Below are 10,279 nucleotides of genomic sequence, written 5' to 3'. Positions count from 1 at the left end.
TTTTTCTGTGTACTACATGTACTTTTGGAGGTCAAAAGAACATCATCTGCATAAAGGAGGTAGAGATATCGGATGGGATTCCGTCGAATATCAGTTGCATAGCAACTAAGAACAAAGTTACTGAAAGTATCAAACCCTGAGGCAAGAAAAAAAAACTTGAGATGATTTGGTTGATTTCTGAATAAGCGCAAACCGATTCAATTTTGAATGGAAGAAGAAATTTTTGCGTATTGAATCATCCAAAATATTCAAATAAACTTGAAATGACGTTTGTTTTCAATTTCTGGCTTTGACTGTCTTGAGTTTCTCTTTTTGGTAACATGGGAAGAAGCTAAGTATTTCATGAAAAAAATTATAACCATTTCGAAATAAAACATTTGGTTTAAAATGAAAATTATTTTGAAATGGCATATGGATATGGAAAGAATTTTTCAAAATTCTGAGAAATCTGTGATTCTTCACCAATCTCTGTGGATGAGGTTTGCAAATGAAAATTTAAAATAATTTCCCTTGAATGCTTATTCATCCTTTTACGAAAAGCATTTTAAACTAATCATTTATCCAAACTTTATTTTATATCCACCATTTGTTAGGCATATGGTATCAATCTGGTATTGTTAGCTTGAATTGATTTACCCTTTTTATCATCAAATGATCACAATGTTTTTTTTTATCTTTTCCGTGTCTTATCTAATGAAAATCCAGTATCTTGAGCTTGTAAGCATTGTAGCACCTCTTTTGAAGATTATCTTGCTTTTCAAGATGGATGATCTCCCCGTAGAAAAGTATATTTAAGTTTAATTTTGCACCTAGGAATTTCTGAATAGATTTCCACTGAAACCTTGTTAAATCTCAGCGTGGCTAGCGAGTTTCCATTTTAAAAATCCAGATTTTCCCCGGTTTTCCCGATTGAAATTTTCTGATTTTCCCAGTTTTAAAATACACAAACTAATATATTTTTCAGGTTTTTGGTCAACAAAAATAAATATTCCTAAAGCGAAATCTCGTCAAAATTGTAACCTTCTTTCATTTTTTTCACATCAACTTCGATTTTTTTAAAGGGGGAAATCCTTATTTGCATTTGATAAAACATGGTTTTGATGTGATGCCATGTTATACTTTCAAAGTTTCAAGTTGAGGGTCCAATTAAAATACTATTTATACTCTTATACTGAATTTTACTTTTGAGCTCTGGCTTATGAAATCTGAATTTTAAATACCTATATTTCAAGAATACCGGATTGAATAAAAGATCCATAAATCTAAACTATGTTTAGATTCATTTCAATTTAAATTTTTTATGCATAATTGCTACTGATTGATATTTTAATTCTAATTTTTCTTCTGCATTTGTAAGAACAGATTCCGCTGAATCTTGTTCTGATTAAGCATTGTTAAATTTTATTTCGATTCTTATCGTAAATACTGAATAAGATTCTTATGTTGGATAACTTTTTTATTAATTTGTTTTAGAATACTTATGTAAATTCTGAGTCCTTATTTCCAATACGACCTTAAAAATGCACATTTATATTCGAACTTTACATATGAAATCTTAATCTAAATTATAAAAATTATTCTTGGGTGAAATTTGCTTTTTAAATTCTGATTTTTTGTGATATTTTTTTTTATGTATAAGATTGCGAAGATTCAATAGTGATTCCGTAATTCAATGAATTAGGATCGGCAATTTCAACTTTTTTTTTAATCTTATAAAGAATGTGGTAACTAGAGAAAGCGCAGAATGTTAATGAATTAACTTTAAAACAGGCATGTCAAATTGGGGGTTCGCGGGCCGCGTGCGGCCCGCCTATGTCAATGCAGCCCGCGTAGCCCCGTCTGAAATTGTCACACAAAAAACACCACTGATTTTCTTGTAAAATATTACTGCAAAAAAAACTAAAGCTGAATGTACCGATTTAACTGATTTTGGCTGCGACCCTCAACGTTATATAATTTTTTTAATGCGGCCCGCACACCTAAACCAGTTTGACATGCCTGCTTTAAAACTTGGTATCTTGTTCAACCTTTTGAACATTTATCAATCAACTAAATAACATGGTAGCATCACAATTTAATTTTTTTTTGTTTCCCACATTTTTTAATGTTTGAGTATGGTTATGATAAAAACATGTACATACTTCACAACAGCCAAAAACGAGTAAAGTTACTTAAAAAGTTCTTATTGTTAACATCATTCAGAACAACAATGAAACATAATTCCTATTGTGAAATTTTACTTTTGAAAAAAAGTGGTTCGCCTACAAGTGAGTAATCTTTTTCCGTTTTATTAACATTTCATATTTATTTGTTTAAATGATTATTTATGAATTGGAGTAGGCGTCGGTCGAAAGTGCAACACGCGTTATTTCGTAGCTGTGAAATTTTCGGCTGAGCAAAATCCATATATTTAAGTGAAAATCGAACTATTTTGTTTGTGATTAAGTGTACCATTCTACGAATTACATGTGTCACAGGCAAAATCAGACCTTGTTATCGGCGGATATTTAAATAATGGAAATAACGAAGAAAATGGGATTCCAAATAACGGGCTCTCGCCGTCCAGAAAAAGTTTTCTATTATAATTTTGCAGGATCGCTTCATTGCACATCATATTCATAAACCAAAGTTTTTATTATTTTTTTAAATAGAAGAATAGGAACAATCAGATTTTGGAGGACTCTTTAATTTCTCCAAAGTTTTGATTGAAAGATGTGGTTCTGTTATTTGTTTGTTCATTCAATTCCCGCAATTCAAATGCGAAAAAATGTGGTGTGGAAGCGAGTGGACCTCAGTTAGATGCGGAGCACACAGGTTGCCTTTAACCGTGTGAGAAATTTAATTTTTGTGTTCGTTCCGGGAATGTTGTGTAAAATGTTTCTTTTGGCGATACTGAAGTGTGATTTTCGAACAACGGTAGAACAAATGTATCATTTATATTGAACTAAGCTGTATAGCTAATATAATCTAGCGAAGATTTTGTTTGAGAACGATGTTGCTGATGTTGGTTTGTATTAACGTGGGGCTCGACTACTTTGATTGAAACAAAAGGAACAAAAATGAATGTTGTGTTATAATATTAATATGGATGCAATTAAAAATCATAGGAGAGATAAATTAAAAGGTGTTGCCTGATTAGAAAAAAAATCAATGTGATACAGAAAAAAATACTGAATTATTACAAGGTGTATGTGAACGGCTAACTGAACCCTCCAAAGCTGTTCGCAAAATTCGGGAAAATTTGACCTGTAGTTTGTTAGCGTTCCCATGGAAGATAAGTATCCTTGATAATTTCTGTTTTGTTGACGGTGTGGTAATTTATTATGATGATCAATGTTATAAATTTTTCAATGTATAATAGTTTAACTCTATTCAAGGAGATTAGTGGGGGGTTGGATAGGACATCAAACGAACGAAAGACTGAAATATAATGGATTGTGGGTCCAAGCCAGCCGAAGTATCTCGGCAAATTTGGAATTATGCGAAAGATACTAGAGTACCTTTTCATAACTCTAAATTTGTTTCAAACAGTTGGGAGAGAGTTTGGTGAGTCAAACCTATCCCAAACCAGTGGTAACGGACCCCTTGGTAGTGCTGCAATTATTGTTGATGAGTTGAGCATGAACAATATTTGAATGTGCGATCGAGACTTCCCGTACTGCCTCGGGTCGAAAGACCTATCAGCCACTGGTGGGTTCAACTAAGGCTATGATCATTTAGTATCCGGGCACTTTATTTCTGTGATATCTACGTTAATAGAGCTCGGATATGCAAAACTTTAGTAGCGTTGTGTTGGTTATTAAATAGACTATCTTGCCTATTTTTGATAGATTTTTGAGTTAACGTGTGCTTGAGATATTTACGACGCAAAAAAAATGATAAAAATAATCTTGAACAGATTTGCTCCTTTTGCTCCCTCGAAAATTCTTCATTGTTGACTTGAAAGCTCATGAACTGTTTATTTTTTCGGGTTAAGAAGTATAAGGAGCCACTCTAGGATGCTCACGAAGTTCAAACCAAGCATCCTAGTGGAACCCTTGATCTTAAATATGGTAAAAAGTCTATGGTTATTGGGGATAGCTGAATGCAGACTCCTTGAATAATGCAAAAAATTCATTTCCGGCAGGCAAAAAGTGTTGCCTGACTTGAAGACACCAAGTAAATAACTAATAATGATCAGTTCCAAAGATTGTAATTTGTGCATCCGGTTTTTACGCAATATGACAGATGTGTTCTGATGGACAAACAAATTATGTTAAAACCGGATTTAAGAGATTCAATTCATCGAGATGCCTGCTCATGAAAAAGTTTCAACACGATTCCAATTGCTTTTTCCAGGTGAGTTTGTGTAAAATAGCATGATTTTGCAAAGGTTTTGCTTCTGTGGTAAAACAAAATAAATCAATACATGACTGAAAAAAGTGTGCAAAGATAAAAAAGAGATTTTATGAAAAAGTAAGAGTATTTCTTGAAATCATTGATAAATATTTTTTTTTACTATTTTTACATTAAATGTCATATTAACACCATCATTTCCTCCATAGAAAGCTTTTCGATCAAATGAATAGTTTTTAAAATACACACGTTTGTAACTGCCCGGATATTAAATGATCATAGCCTTACATACATACATACATACATACATACATACATACATACATACATACATACATACATACATACATAAATACATACATACATACATACATACATACATTTCATTTTTATTTGTTTAAACGAATTCGTTCGATTTTTTGGTCGGGCTCTTCAAAATTGTTCCCCCATTTTAAAAATGTTTGTTACATGTCTGTCATTCAGCATAACGTGTTTTTTTTCTTAAAAAAGCTCTTGGTGAAGTTCAACATAGTCTGATATGAAATAAGTAAAAAAAAACTGTCTGTTTTCGATGTATGAATTCACATCATCACACAACACAACTTAAAAGTCGCAATATTATCAAAAAAAAAAATATATATATATATATATTGTTTTCACTTCTTTCTTCATTCAGATTTTTATATCTATTTGTTCCAGAGATTTGAATAGAAATTGCACTGTGGGATAAAATAAAAAAAAAAAATTCCACTAATTAACGCCATACAAATTAACTACCAAAATTTAACGTTTTCAAACTTCACAGTAATCAAAAGTTTTTTAACTTGTTGAAAAACCTTCCGGATGCCGCCAAAATTCGCATGTTAAATTTATTTAATCAATTCTTGGAGCATAACATCGTTCCCCAAGAGTGGAGACAAGTGAGAGTCATTGCTATCCAAAAGCCCGGAAAACGAGCGTCTGATCCCAATTCGTACCGTCCAATAGCGATGTTGTCTTGTATTCGCAAATTGATGGAGAAAATGATCTTGTTTCGTTTGGACAAATGGGTAGAAACCAATGGTCTCCTTTCAGATACTCAATTTGGGTTTCGAAGGGGCAAAGGGACAAACGATTGTCTTGCTTTGCTGTCTTCAGAGATACAAATGGCGTACGCAAAACGTGAGCAAATGGCTTCAGTGTTTCTAGACATAAAGGGAGCTTTTGATGCAGTCTCAATAGAGGTGTTGTCAGATAAGTTGCACTCCCGGGGTCTGCCTCTTATTGAACAACATCTTATACAGCTTGCTTTGTGAGAAACATCTGAACTTTGCTCACGGAGATATTGCAATTAGAGGAACCTCTTACATGGGCCTCCCACAGGGTTCATGTTTGAGTCCACTTTTGTACAACTTTTACGTGAGTGACATCGACAGCTGTCTCTATGAAGGCTGTACTCTAAGACAACTTGCAGATGACGGCGTGGTGTCTGTAACAGGATCTACTGAGTCTGCACAGACCTTACAAGATACTTTGGACAGATTATCTTCCTGGGCTACGATTCTCTCCGTGATGGAATATGGTAGCTTCTGTTTCCAGTCTGCTGCCAAAACTCACCTCATCAAACTCGAGCGTATCCAATACCGTTGTCTTCGCATCGCTTTGGGCTGTATGCTTTCAACGCACAACACGAGTCTTGAAGTTTTGGCAGGAATACTCCCTTTGAAAGATCGATTCAATCTACTATCAGTTCGGTTCCTCATCAGGTGTGAGGTCATGAACCCATTGGTGATTGTGAATTTCGAAAGATTACTCGAGCAAAATCTTCAAGCTAGATTTATGTCTATATACCATGTCCTCATGTCAATGCAGGTAAACCCTTCTTCGTAATCTCCAACTCGTGTTTGCAACCTAGACTACGATAATTTTTCTGTCCAGTTTGATTTGTCTATGCAGCAGGAAATTCGTGGAATTCCGGATCCGCATCGTCCACTTTTGATTCCAAGGATTTTCGAAGCTAAATATAGACACGTCGATGCTGATAGAATGTACTTTACCGATGGATCACTTATAGAGGAATCAACAGGATTTGGAGTGTTCAACGAAATCTTCAGCGCTTCTCACAGTCTCCAGTCACCATGGTCTGTGTACATCGCAGAATTAGCTGCTATTCATTGCGCTTTGGATAGTATCGCCACACGACCTGTTGATCTCTACTTTATTATAACTGATAGTCTCAGCTCTGTTGAAGCGATCCGCTCTGTAAGACCAGGAAAGTTCACGCAGTACTTCCTCGAAAAGATACGATATATATTGACTACTTTATCTAGACGTTGCTTTTCCATCACCTTTGTCGGGTCCCCTCACATTGCTCAATAGTAGGCAATGAGAGGGCAGATTCCCTTGCAAAGGTGGGTGCGATGGAAAGCAACATTTACCAGCGTGAAATCGTATTCAACGAATTCTACTTCTTGGCTCGGAGAAACTCTCTTATCAACTGGCAGCGCAGATGGGACGAGAGTGAGTTGGGTCGGTGGCTCCACTCGATTATCCCAAAGGTAAGCCTTAAACCACAGAGAACAGACGTACAAGCTATTTCACGAAACTTGTTTAAAATTTCCAACGAACATTTTAAAAAATTTTTCCTTTTTAGCTTAGTCACCAGTGTCTCCAAATACATCAAAGAGAACTGTGAATATTTGATTTGTAACTTTTGAACGGCGCAATAGATGGCACTGTTTCAAGTCAATTTTTAGCGTATTTTTTGGGTGTCAGTATTTGAAATTTTACACACTTTTTCAAAGATTTTTTGTTTGAGCTTGTACGTCTGTTCTCTGTGCTTAAACCCTGGTTTAATAGATTGAACCTGAGTCAGGATTCTATTCGTATATTTTCCCGTCTCATGTCATGTTATTCCTTGAATGCGGTACTTTATCGTATAAATATTGCTGGCAGCAATTTATGCGGTTGCGGCCTAGGTTACCATGACATCGAGCATGTTGTTTGGTCGTGTGAGGACCCACCTTGTCGCCAGAGCAAACTTTATATATTCCCTTTGGGTCCGAGGAAAGCCACCCAACGTTCCAGTGAGGGATGTGTTAGCTGTGATGGACTTGGACTATATGTTTGAAATATACATTTTTCTAAAAACTATTGACTTTCGTCTATAATTTTTTTTTATTTTCATATTTCTCTATCTATCTTCTTTTTTCTTATAAAAAAGTGAACAAGATTTAAGCAAACAATTGTAATCAAACACAACGAGTTTGGCTCCTTAAAGCCTTAAGGTATGAGCCGTTTCAAATAAAGAATTTACAAAAAAAAAGTAATCAAAAGTTTATTCATTTCAAAGGATATTGAACAATATCTGTTAGCTAAAAATAGCTTATGTTTGAGATATTTTTGTACGATAGTTTCGTTATTTAAAAATACATATAAAATTTTTTTGAGCTTAAATTCATTGTTAAAGTCATCAGTGACCAAAGTTAAAATTTCCGTTATTTTGAAAAATGCTTCAAAACCGTAAACTTGCTTAGTAATTAATCAAATCGAATCACCTGAATAACAAGCAACATTCTATGGAACCTTGAAAAACATCAAACGGAAAAAAAATCAAGATTGGCCTGAATTTTCCTCTTACGACCTCAATACATTCCTACAGTCAGTTGCGAATGCCTCCGACGATGCTCGCTGGTACTTTTTCCGTAAATGTCCTTCTTCTAGATCAGTCATCTCCGGTACCACATCGTAAAGCTGAGAGTTATTCCTACAAGATGGATCACATGGGATGTTCCTTTAGGTATAATAGATCCGCGAGTTTGGCAGGCAAATTTTCTTGACCCTAAAGTCCTAAAAACGAAAAATAGCTTTCTACAGATGACAATAGTTGAGTGGTTAGCAGCATTGGTCTTGAAATTAATTTAAAAAAAAAACTGGACATGGGTCCCTCCAGAGACATAGGTTTAATATTTTTCATGAAAAAAACCTGAAAATTTTTGAGGAAATTCTTTTGCTGTACAATGCTTCTGCTGATCCCCTTGAGCAATTGGTGGTAGAGAAGTGGCTAAGCTGAGAAAAACCTTGGTGTTGGTGAAGAAAACCTTAGTAAATGTAAATTAAAGTTTTAGTAGCGAGCAGCGTCGAACTGAAAATAGTATGGAGGTCTGCGGAAGGTATTTTGAGCTATTCTTGTATTTTTTTTCGGTTCAACCTAATAGCCAAAATTCTTATGAGTGTTACTATTTTTTGGTGATTTGATTTGATTGTATATATAAAAGAAAGTTCTATTTAAGTAGAGATGTACCGAATATTCGGCGCCGGATACCGCCGAAAACCCGTTAAGCCGAATATTCGGCTCACTGAATAAATGAGCTAAGTATTCAGCCGAATAGGCCGAGTATGAATTATTAAAATTTATACAATATCAGACGTATAAAAATTTTCAAATGATTTTGGATAATTTATAAAATATCTAATAGTAATGTTGTAAAATCTACACAATCATCAAAAATGTATGGTTTCAGCAAAACATCTTAGGTGTATCCGCGTATCTTTTACTGAAGATTGTACACGAGAATGTTGATGAGTATCGCTTTGTACTTTGATTATAATTTATTGAAAAGTTTCTTGATATATCCAGGCTTGCCCATAAATCCAATAAAGATTCGGGATAAGTAAAATCTGGCTGAGATATTCAGATATTGTTTAAAACTCCCCGAAAAGATTATTTGCTAAATCAAATAAAAAACTCAAATTTTTCTTTAAACATTTTTAGATTTTGTGTTCAAAATTTCAAAATGAACATAAATTTCACCCTGCTTTGTTGTGTTTTTCATTCGTCCTAAATGCCTGACCGTGTGCATAGGAGTAGTTGAAAGTATTTAGCAACTGTTTTGTTGATAACCAGTATTTTGAAGATATTTTGCTCAAATTCGACCTTCATCTAATTCGATATCAAATAAGCAATTTCAAATTGCTTGGCCCCTTTTTCGACATGTTTTGTCCCAGATTTCACAGGAACACAATCTCTTTGAGTATAAACGCCCTAGAAGCGGCATGTCCTGCCAGTTATTGGGGACATTTTAAAAATCAGAAAGACCCTTACATTAAAAAGATATTACAATCATCTGATAATATCACCTGGCTGAAAATCATCGACTCAAAAACATGAGGGGCATTAATATAGTGGAAATAATAGGAAATTGAAATAATCCCTTGAGTTTTTTTCATTAAAAATTCAACAGAATATTCGGCCGAATATTCGTTTGGCGGAAAAGTTGAAAAGGTCAATATTCGATATTCGGCCGTTCGCCGAATACCACATCTCTAGTTCTAAATTTCACTGTAATTCCGAAAACCGGTATTCCCGGTATTGAGATATTATTATGTTATAGGTTATAGGTTTTACGAAACGAAATGTAGTGCAATAATAAAAGTTCTTGATCGGACTTCCGTAAAACACACGTCAACCTATAATTTCTAAACTGATCTTACAATTGATAGTAACTCGCGCTTCTATGAAGGTTAGCATAATTGTACTAAGTACTTTAATGTTAATCTGAGAAGTTCATGGAACCTCTATGTGTACATTTACACATAAACTTGATTAGATAATTAAATGAAACAATTTTTGGGGTTTCCCCCTCTTCCGATTGTGATTCATAAAAAAACTACCAACAAGGAATGTTTTCATAGTGTTGAATAAAACATAAATTTGTTTTGGTGCAGACACCGAAAATGAGGATGAAGTTTGTGGTACAAGCGAAGCTTAATCGTAGGTCAGTGCTAACCTGCTAACGTCTTGCGTGTTAGAGCAACATCTCTCAGGGAAAATTCAAAACGTTTCAATAAATTTGCTTTTTCAACCGTAAATGATTAGGCTTCACAGTTCCAACAAAATAAACTTTATCATCTTGTCCACGTTATAATTCATTTAGCGTTCATCATTATCGCCTTCTTTATGCTT

General features: G+C 34.4%; 1 protein-coding gene across 2 annotated transcripts in view; it reads right to left on the bottom strand.

The window, feature by feature from the left end:
- The window catches only part of LOC129750181 (glycerophosphocholine phosphodiesterase GPCPD1), a 78,557-nt gene that overhangs the window by 34,143 nt on the left and 34,135 nt on the right, over positions 1–10,279 (bottom strand). The gene's annotated exons all lie outside the window — the stretch shown is intronic.

The sequence above is a fragment of the Uranotaenia lowii genome, chromosome 2 (genome assembly GCF_029784155.1).
Source record: "Uranotaenia lowii strain MFRU-FL chromosome 2, ASM2978415v1, whole genome shotgun sequence".
Lineage (NCBI taxonomy): Eukaryota > Metazoa > Arthropoda > Insecta > Diptera > Culicidae > Uranotaenia > Uranotaenia lowii.
Note: the sequence above shows the minus strand (reverse complement) of the source record. Positions and strands in the feature narration are given on the sequence as shown.